This window comes from Benincasa hispida, chromosome 6 (genome assembly GCF_009727055.1).
Source record: "Benincasa hispida cultivar B227 chromosome 6, ASM972705v1, whole genome shotgun sequence".
Classification (NCBI taxonomy): Eukaryota; Viridiplantae; Streptophyta; class Magnoliopsida; order Cucurbitales; family Cucurbitaceae; genus Benincasa; species Benincasa hispida.
Window position 1 is genome coordinate 35,462,723 of NC_052354.1, and position 23,328 is coordinate 35,486,050.

The following is a 23,328-nucleotide window of genomic DNA, read 5'->3' on the forward strand; positions in this document are numbered from 1 at the left end:
ATGTAGAAACTTTTTTCTCACTGATTTGAAGTAAGGTCTTCTCTTATGTAGTTTTCAAGTGATATTGTAAGGTCTTCTCTTATGCAGTTCTCGACACTGAACTTAAATTACAGAATAGACATGTATATATTCTTAGAATTACAAATATGAAAATGATGAGCAGGATTTACCAAACAATCAAATGAATACGTAACTGACCAGATGAACATTTTTCTTTAATTTTCAGAAGGAAAGAAAAGACTCCGCAAAATTTCTACGTCTCATCTCCTCATTATGACACAAATAAATTTCAGATCATGGCAAACCACAGCAAAAATATAAAATTTAGAACTTCAAATTAATTCAAGAATATTTCACGAGCATGAATTCAGGTAGAATATACAACCTTCTCAATTTGAAGATCTTTCTTTTTAAGTAGGGCTGCATATTCAAAACTTGATGAAACAGGGACAGGGGTCCTCAATTCACTCTCCAATCTCATCAACTCTTTCTGCAAAAAAAATAAGTACAACACAAGATGAATTAATAATAATAATATATAATCGAGTCAAGTGATTCTTGTACCAATCTGGACTACTTTAAACTTCGTTTCCATCGCAGATGAAATCTGTCAAGATCTTCCTTTTGTTCTTTCCTAGAAATATGATACAGAAAAGTTCAAGGAGACTGCCTTAAAGCTATATATATATATATATATATATATATTCATCCCCAATCAAAAGACACAAGCTAAGCTACTTTAATAATACATTGCTCAATCAAAAGAAATCAGGCTTCTTCTTCTACTTAAAGCAGATTATGGAACTGTACAGAGAGATTACAAACCATAAGCTTTCATTGTCATTTTTCATGATTATCTTCAGTTGGGTTTACCTTGAGTATCAAAGGCTACTTGAAATCTATAAGAACATCAGCAACAACCGATAGCTGACCCGATGTGATATCGTCGTAATCCTCATTTTTGGCCAAAGCTTTATCTAGAGCAAAGCTTTTTTTGTTATTAAAAGGTCAGCAAAGCTTCCAACTATACCTAAGGAACCAAAGTTATGCAGATTGCAAAAAATGTGGAGTTAGCTGAACAATAGCATTAACTAACAAAGTCCAACAAATATGATTCTATTGCTAAAGGAAACATGGTACACAATGACTGTCAAATTTCAAGAACCGAGTTAATTCTATAGCTAATTTATTCATGTTCCATGACAGCAATTGGGTGTCTCTCAAAAGGAATTCAATAAGACAAATTAAAGGAAATAAAATATTAATCATTAACGATATGATGAGTGTAACCAGTTGATCTAAATACACAATTTGGTTATGTATATTAGTGAATGATGAACTCAAAAGGAGAAAAAAGATCTATAAAATTGACTCTACATAATACTCACAGTAAGGGAAAGAGAACACAACATCTCTCATCATAGGTCTCTTGTTAGGATCCTTTTCTGTGCATCTCAAAGCCACCAAAACCACCTTCCTAATCTGCTCCCTTCAATTAGAATCTACAAGTTCTTCGATCAGAATCTTCGATAAGAATCACCACATAATTTGATACTTCAAAATAAAAACATGAGAATGAAGAGCTAATTCCTAATATATGTGTAGAATGATACCTGGTGCAATGTAGCCAATTGTTCCTGCAAGAGAAGAAGAAGTCGTTGCTACAGAAGTTTGGTTCAGCAGCTTTGCAAGACCAAAATCAGCAATATGAGGTTCCATCTCCGAATCTAGGAAGGAAAATAAGCGCATTTAAGCGAAGGAAGAAAGAGAGAGTAGGCGGAGCTAGAATCATAATGTTGAATTAAGATCGGAACACTTACGAGTTTAATTGCAACCTCTTCATTCGACTGTATATTAGTACCTGTAGATAGAATTGAAGCATTAAAATCTAGTTGTTGTAATAGAGCAACATAATGAGAAGCTGGAATGAAGAAAAACCAAACAAACCAAGATAGATCTCCCCGAAAGAGCCGCTACCGATCTTCTGGCCAAGGTGAAACTTATTGTCGACGCGAGGTTCCATCCGGGAAGGAAAAAGAAGAAAGAGAAGCGTATAAATGGAAGATGATTAGGAGAAGTTGAACATGGAATCGAGGGAATCAATGTTGAGAAGAGGAATCAGAGGTTCATCGATTAAGAAAGAAATGAAAGAAAACGAGAAATTACAATTAGAGATCTAGGGCAGGGCAAGGGCAGCTAGGGTTGGGTAGGTTAAAAACTTAGAAATTGCAATTAATATCACTTGCGCATAGCCTATCATTTAGCTATCGCGCCCATCGTTTAGCGCTGACGCCTTATCATCTACGCATTCGCCTATCGCTTAACGTCATTGCCCAGTGCCTGTGTCTATCGCTCAACGCCCATTGCTTAGTATTTCGCCTATCGTATAGTGCGTCTACTCATCGTTTAGCGCAGCACGGCTATCGTCCAACTTCTACGCTTATCGTCTAGCGCTTTCACTAATCGTGCAGTACGTCACTTCTCATCGTTTAATGTCGTGCGCGTCTTCATGATCGTCTAATGCATCCGCCTATCTCTTAACGACATCACCCAGTGCCTGCGTCTATCACCCAACGCCCATCGCTTAGTATTCTGCCTATTGTGTAGCGCGTCTGCTCATTGTTTAGCGCAACACGGCTATCGTCTGGCGCTTTCACTGATTGTGTAGTACTTTGCCTATCGTATAGCCCGATCGTCTAGCGTGTCACTCCTCATCGTTTAACGTCACGCACATCTTCACGATCGTCTAACGCATCTGCCTATCGCTTAACGTCATTGCCCAGCACCTGCATCTATCGTCCAGTGTCTGCGTCCATTGCTTAGTGTTCCGCCTATCGTGTAACGCGTCTGCTCATCATTTAGCGCACACGGCTATCGTCTAGCGCTATGTCCAGCTTCTATGCTTATCGTCTAACGCTTTCACTGATCGAGCAGTACTTTGCCTAGCCTGATTGTCTAGCGCGTCACTCCTCATCGTTTAACGCCGCGCACATCTTCACGATCGTTTAACGCATCTTCACAATCCTAACCTTTCTCAAAGGTCTTTATTAACCTTCAATAAAAGGTGCATATTTTTCAAAGGACTTATCAAAGCCTCCGATAAATGTATGTCTTTCTCAAAGGTTTTTATTACCCTTCGATAAAAACTACATATTTCTCAAAGGTTTTTTCAAAACCTCCAATAAATATATATCTTTTCAAAGGTTTTTATTAACCTTCAATAAAAGGTGCATATTTTTCAAAGGACTTATCAAAGCCTCCGATAAATGTATGTCTTTCTCAAAGGTTTTTATTACCCTTCGATAAAAACTACATATTTCTCAAAGGTTTTTATTAACCTTCAATAAAAGGTGCATATTTTTCAAAGGACTTATCAAAGCCTCCGATAAATGTATGTCTTTCTCAAAGGTTTTTATTACCCATTGATAAAAACTATATATTTCTCAAAGATTTTTTCAAAACCTCCAATAAATATATATCTTTTCTAAAGGTTTTTATTAACCTTCGATAAAAAGCATATATTTCTCAAAGGTTTTTCAATACCTTCAATAAATATATATCTTTCTCAAAAGTTTTTTATAGCCTCCGATAAAAGATTGTTGAAATAGCTCAATTTTCTTGTAGTGACATTTTCCACCATCGTCGATCTCTGAAAGATATGTGATCTTCTCCTTGAATGCATGTTGATATTCGTTTAGTATTCTCACCAGCCGTTTAGAGTTCACAAAGGATTCGTGCCTATCATTTGTTAAACGATCTCTCAGCCTTTGTTAAATGATCGTGTATTCGTTCTTAAAAGATCGCTTAAATAATCCAAGGCAAGCATTTAGTATTCTTTAGACAGTTGATTAGAGAAACGTAAACGATCATTTAGAAAAAAAGTGTGATCGTTTAGTGGTGTTTACGCGATCATTTAGTTGTTTGTTATCCGATCGTTTTGTTTTATGTTACATGATCATTTAGTTATTTGTTATACAATCATTTAGTTTTTACTATGTGATCATTTACTTATTGTTGTTATGCATGTGTTTGTTATAGGTTGCTAAGATGGTCGTCCCTACTAAGAAATATTGTCTTGTTACAGTTTCTTGCCAAGCCCACAAAATTGCGTCCATTATTAAGAATAAGTTGACAGAAGAGCATATGAGAATGTTTAGGACAACGGCCTTTGGTCTACTGTTGGACGTAGATCTTGCATTTAATGGGCAAATTTTTCACCATTTTCTATCTAGGGAGGTAATGGATGCAAACTCAGACGTTATATCATTCAACATATTGGGAGAAGGTATCATTCTCCCAAGACGATTTAATCTGATAACTGGGTTGTGATCGACCAAGGAAATTGTAGAAAGAGAAACAAGCGATGAGAGACTGTGACAACTCATTCTTGGACCAAAGGACCCAAATTATAAGGATAGTTCTTGCAAGGACGTGGAGAATGCATTCGAGAAGTTCACTTTTGCAAACAATAAAGATGTTGTCAAGGTTGCATTGAAATTATTCTTCAAGGTGATGATTGGAAAAAACAAGAAAACCCAATTTGATGTGAAGACATTTGGGAATGTTGATGATCCTGAAGTTTTTAGACATTATGACTTATCGTTCGTCTTTTTAAAATGTACCTTGAATAACATGAAGACTATCATGCGCGGGAAAAAAGAGGCACATAAGGCAAAGAAAGCAGAAAATGCTCATCATGCCTCATATAATTGTATAAAGGGATTTACACTTGCATTTCAGGCATGTACTTTCATTTCCATTTCACTTTAATCTGTGTGTTAATACTGTATGTGTAATAAAGACTTCCATATTATAAGTTTGGGCTTACAAAATTTTATCCACGTCAAGTAAGTTCATAGCCACCAAAGTTAGCAAGGTTGTAATTCATAGAATTCTTAGATGGACTTGTTCTCGTGCTCCATCTTATAAATCGTTGAGTAAGAATGTGTTTCAACTAAAACAAGTAAGTAACCGATTGCTTCATTTATTATAGTTTCATGCATTCTGACTTACTCATTCGTTTATGTACAAACTATTTTTTTTACGAGATTTATACCGAGTGCAAAGGAAATAAGGTACAAGGAGGACCAGTTGGAAGAAAGAAGGATTAAGGAGGTGATCCATGGTGTCGAAGGAAGAAGTATTGAGGAGATTAAGGAGGTTGAGGGGCATGATCACTCTTTCAATATCTATAAGTCCTTCAGGGGCACGATGGGTTAGACCAGCATATTATGGAGCAAGAAAACCCTCCATTTGATGAACCCACGTTGGTGAGCAAAAACAACATGTAACTAAGCATCGTGCCATATAGCCCAAATCATGTAGGTGATGACGGGTAGAAATGTACATTATTATAAGCCTTTTATTTAGAATTATGAGGGTTGTTAAGTAGAATATGCGACGATTATACTAAGGATTCATGAGAAAACAAGCTTGCGTCGATCGACATTAAGAATCTTGGCTAACCCACTTTTATGCGTTATTATGCGTTCAATTGTTTATTTTCATAGCAAATGCAGAAATCGATCGCATGCGCGAAAGTGAGGCTATCGCAAAGATGATCGCATGCGTCCTCGTATGGGTGTTACGGCGACCAAGCAAATGCGGTCATCGTAGGGAGATTACGACTACAGAGTAATAACCACAATAGAGGGATGAACGTAAGGGTGGTGGAATGCGTTGACACTTCAGAAACCAAGCATGAACGCATACCTCTGAAGTGTCAAAAGGTGATGTTGACATTTCACCTACCACGCTGTTAGCAGCAAAGGTTCAGAGTAGTCCATCACGCTATTAACTGCAGAATTTTAGAGAGGATCATTAATGCTGTCGACAATCAAGCTCTATAAATAGAAACCTTAGAGCCCAACTTCAGAGGATTCAGGGGTTTTCTGCCTGAGGGCAGATCCTTGTGATCTAGACTAAAGCGTGAGAAGATAGTCTTAAGAGTTCTTCATCCCCTCAACCATTTCAAGTGACGATCGGAGCCTTCACCGGAGTTAGAGCTCGAGAGAGTCTACTCCATCGCCCATCCATGGCACCACCGGCAGCCTTGACACACATTTGATGGAAGCAAGACATTGCTTCCATCTGGCCCTCCATTTCTCTTCTATCCTTGTATTGTATTACATTGTGGCTTAAGAAATTAATACATTTTGTGATCAATGTATTTCTATATTTTCCTTCAATTCCATCTCCATATTCATTCACTTAGCATCCTTTACTTTTATTGCATCACTAAGTAAGACTACTAGAGTATCAAATACTTAATCATGCGACAGAGTCATATGAAGCATGTAGTAAACCACCGGAAGGTGCATTGCGCGAGTATTGTGAGAAAATCCTATTTGCTTAGTGTGAAGCTGTAGCAACGCTTGCCTATAAGCAGACGCAATGCTTGTCTATGAGTAGAATCAGCAGCAACCAACTGCCCAGGAGGGTAAGTAGTTGATCGCATTAAGCAATGTAAGCAAGTGTTCACTAGAGATGGGAATAATTATGTCAACCATGTTTTATGTGATTACCTTGTCTTATGTATGTGTCCATCACCCCTTTAGAGCTGCTCGAGAGAGAATCTAAAGAAAGAACCTAGGCTCGAGAGAGCTAGGTTAGAATCTAGGCTTGAGAAAGCTAGAGTAGAATCGCATAAGCAAGAATGGAGACTTATGAATAAGCTCCGTTTGCCATTACACATTGCATGCGTCTTCGTCAAGTGTGTGTATAGCTGATAACTTGTAGAATTACAAATTATTTATACTGCTTTATTTAGATATTGGGGTCAAAAGAGAGGAAAGTTGCGTCAATTGTATGAAAATTAGCTAAGAAATACAATAATTATAAATTGTCATCAATACACCCACTTACACCATTGTGATGGTAGAAAAGAATATTTCAAGTCTATTTGCAGGAAATCCAGTCACCGTATGCGTTCACGACTCAAGAGAGAAAGACTAACACATCTACATCGCATTACGCCCATCATTCAGGAATGAATAGACGATCAATGCAATGATGGCGCATGCGATAATCGATCCAGAGCTTAACTTCAACCGCATGCGGTAATAAAAAAGAACACCGCATGCAGGCACACGATCGAAAGATGCAAATGAACAATGCAATCATGGAGGATTTTGACACGTGTACAACTAATCGTTGTGCATTTTCGACGGATTGATTGCATAACAGAAGGAATATTTATTCTACCATTCTCAGAATTTTCATAACAAAAAAGTGGGGACTACACGACAGAGAGTTAGAGCATTCATCTATAAATACCCTCAGAGAATTCACTGATGGATATACTTGATATGAGGGATAATTGATACGAGGCTATTGAGAGAGAGACTGATCTGAGTGCTGATTGGGGAAGATCCGGGAAGAAAAGAGACAAGGTCGAGAGGTGAGTCTCAGGGCGAATTGTTCCAAATCCCCGCCGTGAAGCTCTGTACCTAGATCAACTCTACCGGTTGAGCAAGCCTGAGAGGGAAGCTCATCCTTCCATTCACTCATCTACGTCGGCAAGCAATCTCTCCATCCAGATCGGTGTCAAGACATTGACACTCTTCTGTATCTGTTTCTAACTCTTATTCATCAATTGTATTTCATCTTCTTAGTCTAAATCATTCACAACCATGAATCGGACGCTTGATTAATTGTCATGATCATTTTCATTTCCACATTTCTGTCCATTTCCGTTCCTCTATTAATCGCTTTCTCTACGATGTTTTCTTAATGCTTTGGTAATTAATATGAATTAAACAAATAACTTAATCTGTGCTAAAGAAATAAAGATGTTTAGCTAAAGCATGCTAGACGACATTTTCACCTGTGAGAGCAGAAGTGAAGATGTCATTCTGATCTGTCGAGAGAAGGTTAGAAAAATGCATTAACTAAAGAAAGAAGTACTTCCAGAGATGGAAGCAACCTTGCGTTCATTACGTTCGTCCCTGTTTCACCACAGAGATGTGGGAAATGCGGCCAATCATCGAGAGGTGTACGCCAAGGGAAAGCAGAACCGTACTTATATCTTTAACGCAATTAAGGAACTTGCGCTGTTTATATTAATTATCCTTTCTCTTTTTGTTTTGCACATAAGCCTTGCCACCGCATAACACGATCTTTGTATATTCTTCACAGTCAGTCTCAACCTCGATATCTTGTATCATGTAATCTGTATCTTGTATCATCATAGCTTAGGTTTATTTTATCGCACTTTACTTTTATCGTAATTTACTTTATTATCACATTTTTATCGTTTATTTTTACTTTACTGCATAATTTACTTTATCGCATCTTTAAATACCTGTACACACAACTTTTATTAAATTGAAAAACTCCCAGTCACATATATCACAAATATAACGCAATTAACCTAAAACAATCCCTTTGTTCGACCTCAGATCACACCAAGAAACTTGCGGTGGAATTATACTTGGTTCTAACGCAAGGAAACTTGTGACAACGCATAGTATACTACAAGATTCTCATAAATAACGCATATCTAGAAGTGGTATCGCATAAATAAAATGTGTCTGAATAAGCATAACACATTTCCATTCCAAGTCATTGAGTTTAGGGTAACATAAGCTTGTATGATCCATCATTCATCACAGTCCATATGAATATTTAGAATCACCGCATCTTAAGCGTTTTATGACATAAGAAGATAAATTTTATACTTACAATTTTATGGCATCATCGCATTTTATGTCACGACAAGTTTATGGCACCGTTGTCGGGGAACTGGTAACAGAAACATGGACTTGTAGCTTAGATTAAAATTATGTCGACAAGTTTATGGCACCATTGTCGGGGAACTAGTAATGAAAACATGGACTTGTAGCTTAGATTAAAATAATGTCCACAATAGCATGATCGCATAGCTTGCGCTGGCTAGGGTCACCCTTGCGGTCAAGCTTAATGTTGCAATGAAGACATCCTCGCCATTTTATCTATTTTTCCCAAGCATTTTATTACACGTTAATAGTTGTCGTGTCCCCATCTCTCACAGTCATACTTCCACTGCTTAATCTGTCAGTTAGGAGTAGGAGTAGTCCATAGCCCATAGCCCATAACCTTCAACATTCTTTTATTCTTCGCCGCAAACACACTACCACATAATGTTTAGCTACAAGTCCCTGACTTCGACCTCGAATCACCTGAGAAACTTGCGATCTCGTTATACTTAGCGAGAGAGTAAGAAAACTTGTGATAGGAATGCATGGTCATTACATATGAGATAAATGCATACTATCCATTCCAACGCATGACCACCGACGCATGAAAAAAACGCATAGCCTAAGACATGCAACATATATTGCGCTTCAAATTTTCATCATTAGTAGGCCAGTTAAGATTAATTAGAAGAAGAGTAAGAGGGGACAAGATGAATCGTCAAATATGCAACATAAGTCCTTCAAACATCGCCATTCCAAATCATACAAAGTTCTTAGGAGGAAATTAAAGAAGTTCGAAAGGATTTGGCGAACCTGACTACTATGGTCCGTCAGATGGGTGATACCTTTACTGTCCAGCATCATCTGATAGGCCAACAACTGAACGAAATAAAGCTGCTTGTCCAGCATCTATATGAGGTATGAATGCATATAATCCTAAACGATCATTTGGATAATCCTGAACAAACATGTAGATAATTCTAAAAGATCGTTTGGATAGTCCTGAATAATTGTTTGAATAATCCTAATGATTGTTTAGAATTCTCTAAATGATCGTTGAGGAAACGATTTTTTAGAAAAACTTAAACGATCGTGTAGAATATTTTAAACGATCATGTAGAAAATCTCAAACGATCGTGTAGAAATTTCTTAAATAATCGTGTAGAATATCTTCTTTACTTCTATTTTTTATGTGATTTGTTCAGGATAACAATGTAAGGACTCGTGACGGTAATAAAATGATGGTAATGATGATGATGGTGGTAATAATGAATGGACTCACGATGATGGAAATAATAATAATAATCATGACGAAGGAACCCCCCACGATGAGCAGTCCAAATGTATCAGTGATCAGTGCGTGGCTGTTGAGCACACGGAAGCAACAGTCGATGAGACTTGAACTCCCCATCCAATCATTCAGTCTTAGGAGCCACTTTAATGTTATGGAGAGTGAAACTCAAAAGGAAGCCATTGAATTAAAGGTACGACCGTTGTATGAATTAATCATCTTAACATTGAAATCAAGGCCATTATTATTTGACTAATTTAAAATTTAAATATAGGAGAAAAATGACCTCCCTGAGTGCCGAAAAAGGAAGAAACCAACCAAGTTTTCACTTGAGGATGTGAAAAGGGGGAAAAAAGTCACATGCGGTTGGTAACAAAGAGGGAGAATCTCAACCACCTTCAAGCGAGCATCAGCCATCTCTTCCAAATGATCCTTAACCACTTTCAAGTGATCTACACCCTCAATCACCTTCAAAATCTTACCAAGAAGCTCAACCACATGTAATAAAGCCTCAGCCACAAGCACCTGTAGTGGAATTGAAACCAGCAACAGGTGTTATCAATCCCAACCCCTTGGTCCTGGTGTCGGACTTTCCTATAAGAATTGTTACTAAATATAACTCGTTGTTCCCAATCCTAAATGAGTTGTGGAATGCATACAAAAAATGGAAAATCCATCCAAAAACTAAAAATGAGGAGCAAATGTTTGTATACACATTCGGAACCAAGGAGTTCTTCAGGACACTTGAACAGAACATATGGGTGATTAGGGACGTGAATAATTCTGTAAATCTTGTAAAAATTTCTATACAATCGTTTAGAAAATGTTTAAATATTGCTGAAAAAATCCTAAACGATCTTTTAGAAAGTCCTCAACGATCGTTTAGACAATCGTCAACGATTGTTTAGAAATACTTGAATGATCTTGTAGTAAATCTTCAATGACTGTTTAAGAACAGGTAAGCGATCATTTAGTAAAACTAGGTTTATACATATATCATTTTTTTTTATCAGAATATGGATATGTTATTGGTACACGTGCATCATAAGTTGTAGTTGAGACTTGGCCTATGCAAGTTTTGGTTCACAATGGTTAATTCTAGCTTCATGGTATGCAAAATTTCACATTAATAATAACTCTTCATTCAACTTCATATTTATGTATTGCTTTGCCCCAGGATGCAATAATGTCGCCAGAATAAATTGCTTCCAAGATCCGGCCAGAAGGTGTGGAAATGGAAGAAGGAAAAATTGCAGGTTGGTTGGATTAAGATAAACACATGAGGTTTTGGGCAAGGTCGTCTTACTTTATTGACTATGTATTTGGACAACACAAAGAATATAAACCATCATGGACAGAGGTTGACTTCATATTTGGGCCAATCAACATTAAACAACACTGGCTCATGCTTGCCATCAATTTAGATTCGTGCACCGTCTATGTATTTGACTCAATGTCTAACTACATATGTAGTGATATATTTGATGGTTATCTTTAGCTAATGGCTAGATCCATACCTTCGATGTTGATTTCTGTTGGATATGACAAGTGACATCGAAAGTTCAAGTATGGGCCATGGGAAGTGAAGAGATCGAAGACGACTCCAATAGGGCATGTCTCTTGACTGTGACATTTTTGTTCTAAGTTTATAGAATATCTTGTAACAGGTACATATAGGGATAGCTTAGAACATAACAATATCGAATTGTTTAGGAAACAATATGTTGCCTAGTTGTGGGCTAATCAATGTATATGGTAATCTATACTTGAATTTCTTGAGGTGAATTTGCATAGTATATCTATTTTGAACCGAACAATATTAAAAAAATACAACAAAGAACAAAAAATAACATGAAGAAACGATGGTACAGAAATAACTAAACGATAGTCCATATAATACTAGACGATCGGTTATAAGTAACTAAACGATCGCATATATATAAGTAAATGATCGCATATATAAGTAAACAATCACATATATAAGTAAATGATCGCATATATATAAGTGAATGATCGTATATATATAAGTCAATGATCGTTCATAAAAAAAAAAGTGAACGATCTCACAAAAATAAGTACATGATCGCATATACACAAGTAAACAATTGCCCATGAATTATATATCATCGAGCCTAGATGGGCCAATGCCAAGTGTTATTAATGTTTGTTTGCACATTTTCTTGCTATGCCCTCTCTGACCACATCGTGTACACCTGTGGATCTATCATGGCTCCTCTCCAATAGAAGGTATCTTAACGGTTTAACGTCGACCTATACTTGGTACCTTTCATGATGGTAGAAGTTCAAAGTCTTCAAAATCATATCTTCGACTCCATTCTTATCTATATCCAACAAGGAAGATTGATTCTGCATAAGCAGCAAGCACACATTCAACTGTAAACCATTTTGCACATAATGTTTGAACATTAATATTTCTAAGGGTTGCTGCAGATATTTCATGGGAGCATGGGATCTCTATGCAATTGAACTCCATGCAAGTAAATGTCTGTGAACGAAGATCAACCAACCCCTCCCACTAAAATATCCATTGTCTACATTAATTATATGCATGTCCACTAGCGAAACACGATATGTTCTAGACATCAATTCTGATTCCTTAAGAACACTCATTGCATAATCAGCTACAATGTTTGTGCATGTCATTACATGTGTGCATTGGACATAGAACCAACCTTGTAGCCACTCACGGATATGCTCCAATAGCTTCGTGATTGGTAGTTCTCGTGCGTCTTTCAACATTCCATTGAGGCATTCTACAATATTTGTCGCCATCTTTGAAGGATCCCTATGAAGGGTCCTTGAGTGGAAGAGACGAATCGTCCCAATTCTCAAAATTTTACAGAACATAAAATTTCACAGAGACAATGAAATTATGCATTTAACAAGAAATAATTATAGCATGCTGATAAAGAAATTGCAGAAAATTAAAATGGGTTATGAAACCCTTACCTTTTGAAGAACGTTTCTTCAATTGGAAAAACTCGATCTCCAACCAGACACTACCATGAACTCAACCTCGATATTCTCAAGTGAGAACCCAGGAGTTTGTGGGGCTCTAACTATTTTGGATTTTGTGAGGGAATGGATTGAGAGAGGAGATGAAGGAGCAGCGAAATTTCTAAAACACAGAACAAGAAATAATTATAGCATGCTGATAATGAAATTGCAGAAAATTAAAATGGGTTATGAAACCCTTAAATTTTGAAGAACGTTTCTTCAATTGGAAAAACTCGATCTCCAGTCGGACACTACCATGAACTCAACCTTGATATTCTCAAGTGAGAACCCAGGAGTTTGTAGGGCTCTAATAAATTTTTACTCGATAAAAATGAAATATGCATGTAATAACCAGTGAACAAAATCATTGAAAGAAAGAAACAAAATAAAAAATTGACTATTTTGGATTTTGTGAGGGAATGGATTGAGAGAGGAGATGAAGGAGCAGCGAAATTTCTAAAACACAGAACTTTTCGGTTCAGCGAGATCTATGAATAATCCACCAAAGGTAGAAGATGAATCCCCTCTCAATGACAACCATCCACCAATGTGATGTGGAGAGAATTAAGGGGAGGGAAGTTATTTCCCTCCCTTTAATTTAATTTAAAATTAAATTAAATTAAACTATATGTTATATCATATCTAACATATAACCTATAGTTTTTTTATTGCATTAAATACAATATAACCTAATGTTTCAATTCTCTCTTACAAATGGCTTTTAATATAAATCACATTTACATTAAATTTAATTATATGATTCTAATTCACATAATTAATATTTGAATCATATACAAATATTGAATTTCTCTCAATTAAACACTTAATATTATAATGTATCAAATACATTATAGTAATTATATCATATATAATTAATTTCCTCAATTAATTTAAACAATTCAAATAAATCCAAAAACTTATTCTCATTAAATTCCATTGAGCTACCGAGAGGATCTTATGGACATGTAGCTTGAAGTTCCAACGGCCGTGAATAATTAATTAACCTCTTTAATTAAATTATTCACCATCCATTAACTGTCGGGCACAGACCAACGGCTGCACTCTTCGCACTATAGATATATTTATGTGTCCATTGGATATAACCAATCAACGGTACACTGACCCCTCACAAATTGTTTGTAAGTACATCTGGGCCAAAATTACCGTTTTGCTCCTGTAGTTACATCTAACTCCTTAAGTACCACTGATCCCTCTAATGAACAATAAATCATAGTCTAACTGTGAATAAACCCCTCTCGGGCTAGGTGAGGGTGTGGCGACACATTGTTCAAGTCCCGGAATCAGTCCTTAAAGGAGCAGCTTATCTACTTGCCCCGACATTGAAGAATGAGTGAATTCCTTCTTGTGTAGTTGTGTTCCCAGCTCCCCAATAAGATGAATCCCCAAAATGGTAGGCATGTTGAGTCGGTGATCTGGCCACTCTCACCCATACAAATCAAAGGACCACCTTCATAGGCAGGAGTTAACAACTCACTCAGGATTCATGGCATGTTACCTATGGTCATCCTGGTAAAATGTAAGTCTCTATTATGAACGACGTTATATAATGAGACTAAAAATTTTGTGGTCTGGTCTTATACAAACTCCTTTGTATAGAATATCCCCGCTTACATGTCTCCACATGAATGATCAGGATCAGATCATTTATAGCACTTTACAACAATTGTAACATCTACAAAGCGGGTCATACTCGTAGTGTCACCAGGATAAGGTATCCAGCCTTATCCATCGACTACAGACCCTTTAAGTTATCACTTAAATATGATTCACTCGTATGTTTCTACATATATGTTTAAGCTACAAGATAACATTGGATGTTAGTTTATTGGTTTGTGGTTAATGCAACTAATTTTGAAATAAAAAATCACATATTTTATTACACAAATAAAATTTTTGTACATTACAATTACAAACTATACACCCTATGAGATTTAGGGCATCAACCCTAACAATCTTCCACTTGACCTAAAGCTTGAGAGGTGTACAATGTAAAAATCATACTAAAATAAAAAGTACACAAATCAATAAACTAGGGCATAAACCGCCCAATACAAATCTCCTATTTGCCCTAATTTAAACGTGGTTTGTCCCATAGACTCATACTTTGCAGGTGATCCTCAAACACCTTAGTCATGAAGGCCTTTGTAAGTGGATCGGCAACATTGTGCTCCGAAGCTATCTACATGACGATCATGTCCCCTCAATGCACAATCTCTGGGATGGGATGATATTTCTGCTCTATATGTTTCTCGTGCTTGTGACTACTAGGCTCTCGGAAATTAGCCATAGCACCACTATTATCACAATAAAGCTTGATGGGCTTTGACATGTCTGGAACGAATTTCCGATTAGTCAAGAATTTCCTAAGCCAAACAACTTCCTTAGCAGCTTCACAAGCCACTACATACTCGGCCTCCATAGTAGAGTCAGCAATGCACCTTGTTTGGTGCTCCTCCAAACTACTGCCCCTCCATTAAAAGTGAACAATGATCCTGATGTGGATTTCCTAGAATCCTTATCAGTCTAGAAATTAGAGTTTGTGTATCTAGTAAGGATCAGATCCTTAGAATCATACATGAGCATGTAGTCCTTCGTTCTCTATAGATACTTGAGGATGTTCTTAACGACGGTCTAGTGATCAAATCCTGGATTAGACTGATATCTACTGACTATCCCCACCTAAGGTTGACAAAATTCCCCATGGGGTTGGGTCCCCGTGGGGAATCCCTGGTTTGACTGGGGATGGGGACAAACCGGGGAAATTTTTTGGGACGACGGGGTGGGGATGGGGACAGTATCCCCGCCCTGACCCCGATTTGATAAATGTATATTCTTAATATTTTATAAATATATATTTATAATATATAAAATAACTTATTTATATGTATATTTATAAGGTATAGACTTATAGTGTTGTGGAGCTCAATATTAAATATCTAAATTCTAAATCTAAGCCCAAAAGTCAAGCTCAAATTTTAATCAAATTTTAAATAAAAAAATGGGGAATCCCTGCGGGGAATTAATAGAGGATTCCTCATGGGGTTTGGGGAATCCCCACGGGGAAAAGGGGAATGGGGCCCTGCGGGGACCCCGTTTCCCTGACGAGGAATATCCGCCCCCATCCCCGCCTTCAAATGGCGGGGACGGGGTTGGGGAGNCCCGTTTCCCTGACGAGGAATATCCGCCCCCATCCCCGCCTTCAAATGGCGGGGACGGGGTTGGGGAGGGGGGAGAATTTCCCCCATGGGGCTGGTGATGGGGGACGCCCTCCCGCCCTGTCCCAGCCCTGTTGCCAACCCTATCCCCACCACATAGAATATGTCAGGTCTCGTACATAACATCGTATACATCAAGCTGCAACAACCAATGCATAGGAGATTCATCTTATTTCCTCAACCTCTTGAGGTATCTTAGGACACTGCTTCTTAGACAATATCACTCCATTCCTGAAAGGTAGTAAGCCTCTCTTGGAGTTCTGCATCGAATACATGACAAGCATCTTGTCAATGTACGATGCTTGAGATAGAGCTAGCGTTGTTTTCATTCGATCTCTAAAGATCTGAATTCCTAGAACAAACTGAGCCTCTCCCAAATCTTTCATTTGGAATTGGATCGCTCGTCAGTCCTTAACGTTAGTCAGTAGACCTACATCATTCTCAATGAGTAGGATATCATCTATATATAACATTAGGAAAGCTACTAAATTGTTGATAGTCCTCTTGTATACATAAGACTCATCAACATTTTGATGAAAGCCATAAGATTTGATCGCAGTATCAAATCTTATATTCCAAGATCGAGAAGCCTGATTCAGTCTATAAATGGACTGATTAAACCTGCAAACCTTTTACTCTTGACCTTGAGTAATGAATCCCTCAGGCTGCTCTATGTAGATGCCCTTCTCAAGATTGCCATTCAGAAAAGCAGTCTTGATTTCCATCTGCCAAATCTCATAGTTATAATATGAGGCAATGGGCAGGAAAATACCGATAGACTTTAACATGTCAACAGATGAGAAAGTCTCCTCATAGTCGACTTCCTTAACCTAGGTATAACCTTTTGACACTAGTCTAGCCTTGAAGGTTTGCACCTTCCCATTAGCACCCCATTTTCTCTTGTAGATTCATTTATAACCACTATATGAAGAAAATCGGATTCGAGATTTCTATAAGCAGCGGAAGAATGATAATTCCAAATTACAATCATGAATAAACAATGCATTTACAATCAACTTCAATACAAACAATTATCCAATTAATAGAGAAATTACAGCATGAACAACAAAAGAACAAGGAAGAACTCTACGAATAATGGCAGAAACGTCTCCACGCTCTCCTGCGCACGAACGCTCGAACAATAGCGACCACGAACGCTCGATCTACACGAACACTCGATCTACCCGACCGCAACACTGCACAAACATAACACGAACACTTTAAACTCGTCCTCAACGATCGCCTCAGTCACGAACTCTTCTACAACATGAACGACCTCCACAACACCACGAATGGCCTCTAGAAAACCTCGACGATATCGAGTTGAGTTTGACACCACCAACAAGGCGACCTTGGTATTCTCGATGTGAGAATCTAGACGGTGGGCTCTGTCCAGACTTGGTATGAGGCAGATGAAGAAGGAAACATTGATCGTGTAGACGACTGGGTAAGTGGAAGATGGCGGAGACCTATCGTATAGGTCGATGCACAATCATTTAGATAAAGCTAATCGATCGACTAGCAAAAGCTATACGATTGTTTAGCTTGGTCTGTCGCCTACAGACTCTACACAATCGTTTACTTAAGGCAAGCGATCGTCTAGCAAAACTATGCGATTGTTTAGTAAATACTGCACGATCATTTAGCTCGCCACTACACGATCATTTAGTTCGCCCGGCCATTGTTTAGTAAATTCGTATTTACTTGACGACCCCATGAGTTTCTTTTGTGCGAAAGAGAAAACTAAAAAAAAAAAAAATTCAATCGTTTGTAAAATCTTCTTTTCAAAATAGGAAAACCATTTTCCTTTTAAACTCACGGTTACCATGAATCCAATAACCACCCACTAACTTGGTTATTTAAAGAAATAGAATTAATTATCCAATAATTAATATTATTATAAATATAAATGATAACCAACTTATCATACTATATTTATAACATATAGTTTTAATATTTGATCTCATAAAACATATAAACCAAAGTTCTTTTTCTATTCCATGGTACTTAATGTAAATCTCATTTACATCAATCCTCCACTAGATGTATCTTATACATCATACCGATTATATCATATATAATCAAAATACCTCTCGTCAATTTAAAACATTTCAAAACAACACCAAGAACGATCATCAACTGAATCCATTAATCTACCAAGGGACCTTATAAACCTACAGCTCGAAGCTTCAACGGTATGTGAATAGCTGACTAAACTCTTTAATCACAGGATCCACTATTCGTAACTGCCAGGCACTCCATTAAAAGATTGACAGTTGAACTTCCTTACCACAGATATATTATGTGGCCATCTTAACTAATGAGCAGTGCCGACGGCCCTTCACAGATCGCTTGTAAGTACAGCTGAGCCAATAACCGTTATGCCCCTATAGTTACATCTATCTCCTTAAGTACCACTGATCCCTCTAATGAACATAAGTCATAGTCCTACTATGATTGAGTCTTCTCTTCCAAAGAAAAGCTCTGGCTACTATGTTCAAGTCCTTAAGGGAGCAATCTCACTACTTATCCCTGCTTCAGGAAAGGAGTGAATTTCATCTTATGGATTGAGTTTCCAGCTCCCAAATCAGACAAGTCCCCAAAAAGGTAAGCATGTTGAGCTGGCAATCTGGCCACTCTCACCCATACTGATCAAAGGACCGCCCTCAAAGGCAGGAGTTCCTAAAACACTCAGGATTGAAGTCGTGTCACCTATGGTCGTTTAGGTGAGATGTAAGTCTCTAGTATCAACGGCATTATATACAGAGTCTAGTCATCTCGTGGTCCAAGTCTTATACAAACTCTTTATATAGGACATCCCCACTCCACGTCTCCAAATGAATGGTCAAGATCTACCATCTGTAGTAATTTACAACACTTGCAAACCTCTACAAAGCGAACCTTATCTGTAGTGTCACCAGGATCAGGTATCCCACCTTAATCCTTATACTATAGACCTATTTAGGTTATCACTTAAGGCATGATCCACTTGTATATCACATATACATGTTTAAGTTCACATAAGATAATCAATGAGCTTTGTTTATTGGATATGAGTAAATACCAGAATTAAATAACACTTATTTTATTCATTGAACAATGTGTATCTTTACAAACCAACGAGACTCCAGGAGAATTAAGACACCAATCCCAACACTATAGGTTTGACCCCATCAAGTAGATCTACAAGATTTCAAATCGAATTGAAGTACATCAACTCCATTTCGAGATCCATAGCTTTGATCTACTCATCTTTGTCAACATCCTTCACTACCTTATTGTAAGACAATGGATCCTCAATATCTCAGTCAGTTACTATAGCTAGGATTTCCATTAAACCCATGTACCGGACAGGTCGATTCGCAACCCTCCTACTACATCGAGATTTCCTCAATACTTGAGGTGGATTTGTCCTTCTAGATGATCCAACTTTAACAACTTTTGTCGAGATGTAGGTTCTTCAACAACTCTTGTTGAAGGTTCAGTAGTTTCTTTGGAAAGTTCATTCAACCCAACTTTACTGTGAGGCCTGTGCTTCCTTATGTGGTCTTCTTCAAGAAAAGTAGTGTTTATTGATACAAACACTTTGTTATCTTTAGGGTCAAAGAAGAAACCACCTCTCGTTCCTTTGGGATAGCGTACAAATAGGCACAATTTTGAACGAGATTCCAGTTTCTTAGGATTTGCCTCCAGCACATATAGTGGGCAACCCCAGATTCTGAAATGACGTAAACTAGCTTTACGACCATTCCATAACTCCAAAGGTGTTCTGGTAATACTTTTGGATGGAACACAGTTCAAAATATACGCTATAATCTCTACTGCATAACCCCAAAACGAGTCAGGTAAGGAAGTGTAACTCATCATAAACCGAACCATGTCCAACAGGGTTCGATTTCTTCTTTCTGATATACCATTCTACTGAGGTGTACCAGGTGCTGAAAGTTGGAATACAATTCTATATTCTGTAAAATAGTTTTAGAATGTTGATGCATGTTATCTTAGGCCTTTTACTTAGAATTATAAAGGTTGATAGGAAGAAATTGCGTCGATCATGATAGAAATTCACGAGAAAAAGAGTTTGCGTCGATCAGTATGATGAATCTCAGCTAACTCGTTACTTTGCGTTAATTATGCGTTCAATGTTCTATTTTTGTAGCTAATATAGGAAATGAATGCAAATGCGGAAACTGGACCATCGCATAGACGACCGCATGTGGAGAAACACTCCATCACAAAGGCAAACGTATCGATCAGAGCATGGATGTTGCGGTAATCAGCCGTATGCATCCATCGCATGGGAGTTACGCTCGTCAAGCAAATGCGGTCATCGTGTAGAGTTGTGATATTAAACGAATGTGGTCATTGAATGATTGCGGCTGCGCAACAACGCAACTAATGAGATCAACGCAAGGTAGATGGAATGAATGCATCAATGCATTTACCTCTAGAAAATCCAAAGATGATGTTAATATTTCACCTACCACGCTGTTAGTGGAAGAAGATCAGAGAAAGGACGAACGCGCCGAATGTCAGACTCAGAGCAGTCTAATTAATGCTGTCGGGGACCTAAGCTCTATAAATAGAAGCCGATGAGCTGAAATTCATTTTATCTAAGGTTTTCGCTTGAGGTTTTCCTATGGCGGATCCTTGCGATCCAAACAAATGCGTGAGAAGACGGCTGGGAGTTTTTTACCTCCTTCATCCATTTCGAGTGACGACCAGATCCTTCGATCGGAGTTAGATCTCGAGAGAGTCAGCTCCTCCGCCCATCCATGGCACCACCGACAGCCTTGACGCACATTCGGTGGAAGCAAATCTTTGCTTCCAGCCGATCATTTCTTTTCCTTTCTTTTCTCATATTGTATTGTATAACATTTTGGAATTAAGAAATCAATACTATCTGTTTTCAATGCATTTCTCTGTTCCTTCGACTCCATCTCCATCTTTTATGCTTAGCATCTTTACTTTCATTGCAGCATTTAGTGGGATTGCTTGGGTATTGCATATTTAGTCATGTGGATTAGGGATATGAAGCATGTAGCGAACCATCGAGAGGTGTGCATTGCGTGAGTGTGTGAGTAACCTTATTTGCTTAGTGTGAAGCTGTTGCAATGCATGTCTATAGGCTAACGCATTGCTTGTCTATAAGTGAAGTCAGTAACAATCAACTGTTCGAGAGGGTAAGTGGTTGGACGCATTAAGCAAGGTATGTGTTGTTCACTAGGGATAGTAACAATCTTGCGTCAACAAAGTTCATGTGTTTGCCTTGTCTTATGTTGTGCCCAACACCCCTTTAGAGCTACTCTAGAGAGAGTCTAAAGAAAGAACCTAATGACTTGAGAGAGATAGGTTAGAATCTAGACTCGAGCGAGCGAGATTAAATCGACATAAGCAAGAGATATGAACTTCGAGATAAGCTCTGTTTGTTAACACTGCATCGCATGCACCCTAGGAATAGGAATGATGATATGTGGTCGCCTTGTTTGTGTATCATCGCATAGATAAGAATTAGAGCTTATGTGTAGGCCCTATAGACACCTTTGCATATATATCGCATGCGTTCTAGCATTAGAAGCCGTAGCATTCGCACCAAGAGGTGGTTTACTATTGTATGAGTGTTGCATGATCGCATTAGTTTGCGTTGACTAAGGTTGCCCTTGCGGTCACTCTTAAGGGTTGCAATGAAAATATCTCCGCATTTTATATATTTTTCATACATTTATTTCATGTCAAGGTTTGTCGCATCTCTACCTTTCATGCATATTCTCATTGCGTTGTCTGATAGATAGGAGTAGAAGTAGGATTAACGTAGCAATATTCTCTCCATTCTTTTATTCAAACCGCCACATGCACATCACCGTAAACATATAGTTACAAGTCTCTATGTTCGACCTCGGATTACCCGAGAAACTTGCATCCATGTTATACTTGGCATAAACGCAAGAAAACTTATGGCAGGATGCATGATCATCGCATACATTTATTAATGCATATTCATTCCAACGCATGACCATCGATGCATGACTATCAATGCATATCTTAGGAACATGCATCGCATACTGCATCCAAGGGAAGTTGGTTGTCGAGTAAAATTGACTTTCAATTTCCCATCATCAAATGTCAGATCCATAAACTCTCCACCTCGGTCAGATCAAAATGTCTAATTTTTCTATTTGATGCATTTTCAACTTCAACCTTGAATTTTTTTTAACTTTTCAAAAGATTCAGACTTGTGTTACATTAAATAAACATAACCATATCTTGAATAATCATCAGTAAAGGTGATGAAATATTCAAAACCTTCCCCTACTTTGATATTCATCGGACCACGAAGGTCTAAATGTACCAACTCTAGAGGTCCTTTGGTACTGTGACCTTTTCCAGTAAAAGGTCTTTTAGTTATTTTGCCTTCAAGACATAACTCACACACAGGTAAAGAATTTTCTTCTAACTCGCTTAGAAGTCCATTATTCATCAATCTCTCAATCCTATTAAGATTGATATCTTCTAACCCTAGGTGTCAAAGTTGGGCATTTTCTTTAGGAGAAATTTTAAGTCTTTTATGTTGAGCTACCGCAATTTTAAACATCTCAATGTTATGTAGTGCCTTAGTTGCTAATGGTATTAGCACATAAAGGTTGTTTTCCAGTTTAGTAGAATAAATATCAACGTCATTTTTCGAAATAAACACTTTATTTACATGAAAGTTGATACAATAAGATTGTTCAAGTAAACATTTTACAGAAATTAGGTTCCTTTTTTAACCAGAAACTACATATACATTTTCTAGTAAAATATATTTATTCTGTAAAGCTAATTGGAGACCTCCCACTTCCACAGCCAAGACGATGTACCCAGTTCCAACCCGCATCGTCATCTCACCAGCATCAAGTTGCCACCAGGAACTAATTCCTTGAAATGAAGAGCAAACGTGGTTAGTGGCGCCAGAATCTATAATTCTGGAAAAATCATCATTTTCCACTAAATAAGTTTCCAAAACAAGTAAATCACATTTACCATGCTTGGTCTTCTTCCTTTTTGCCAAGTTCTTGGGACAGTTCCTTTTCCAATATCCCTCCTAGTTGCAATAAAAACAAATTTCCTT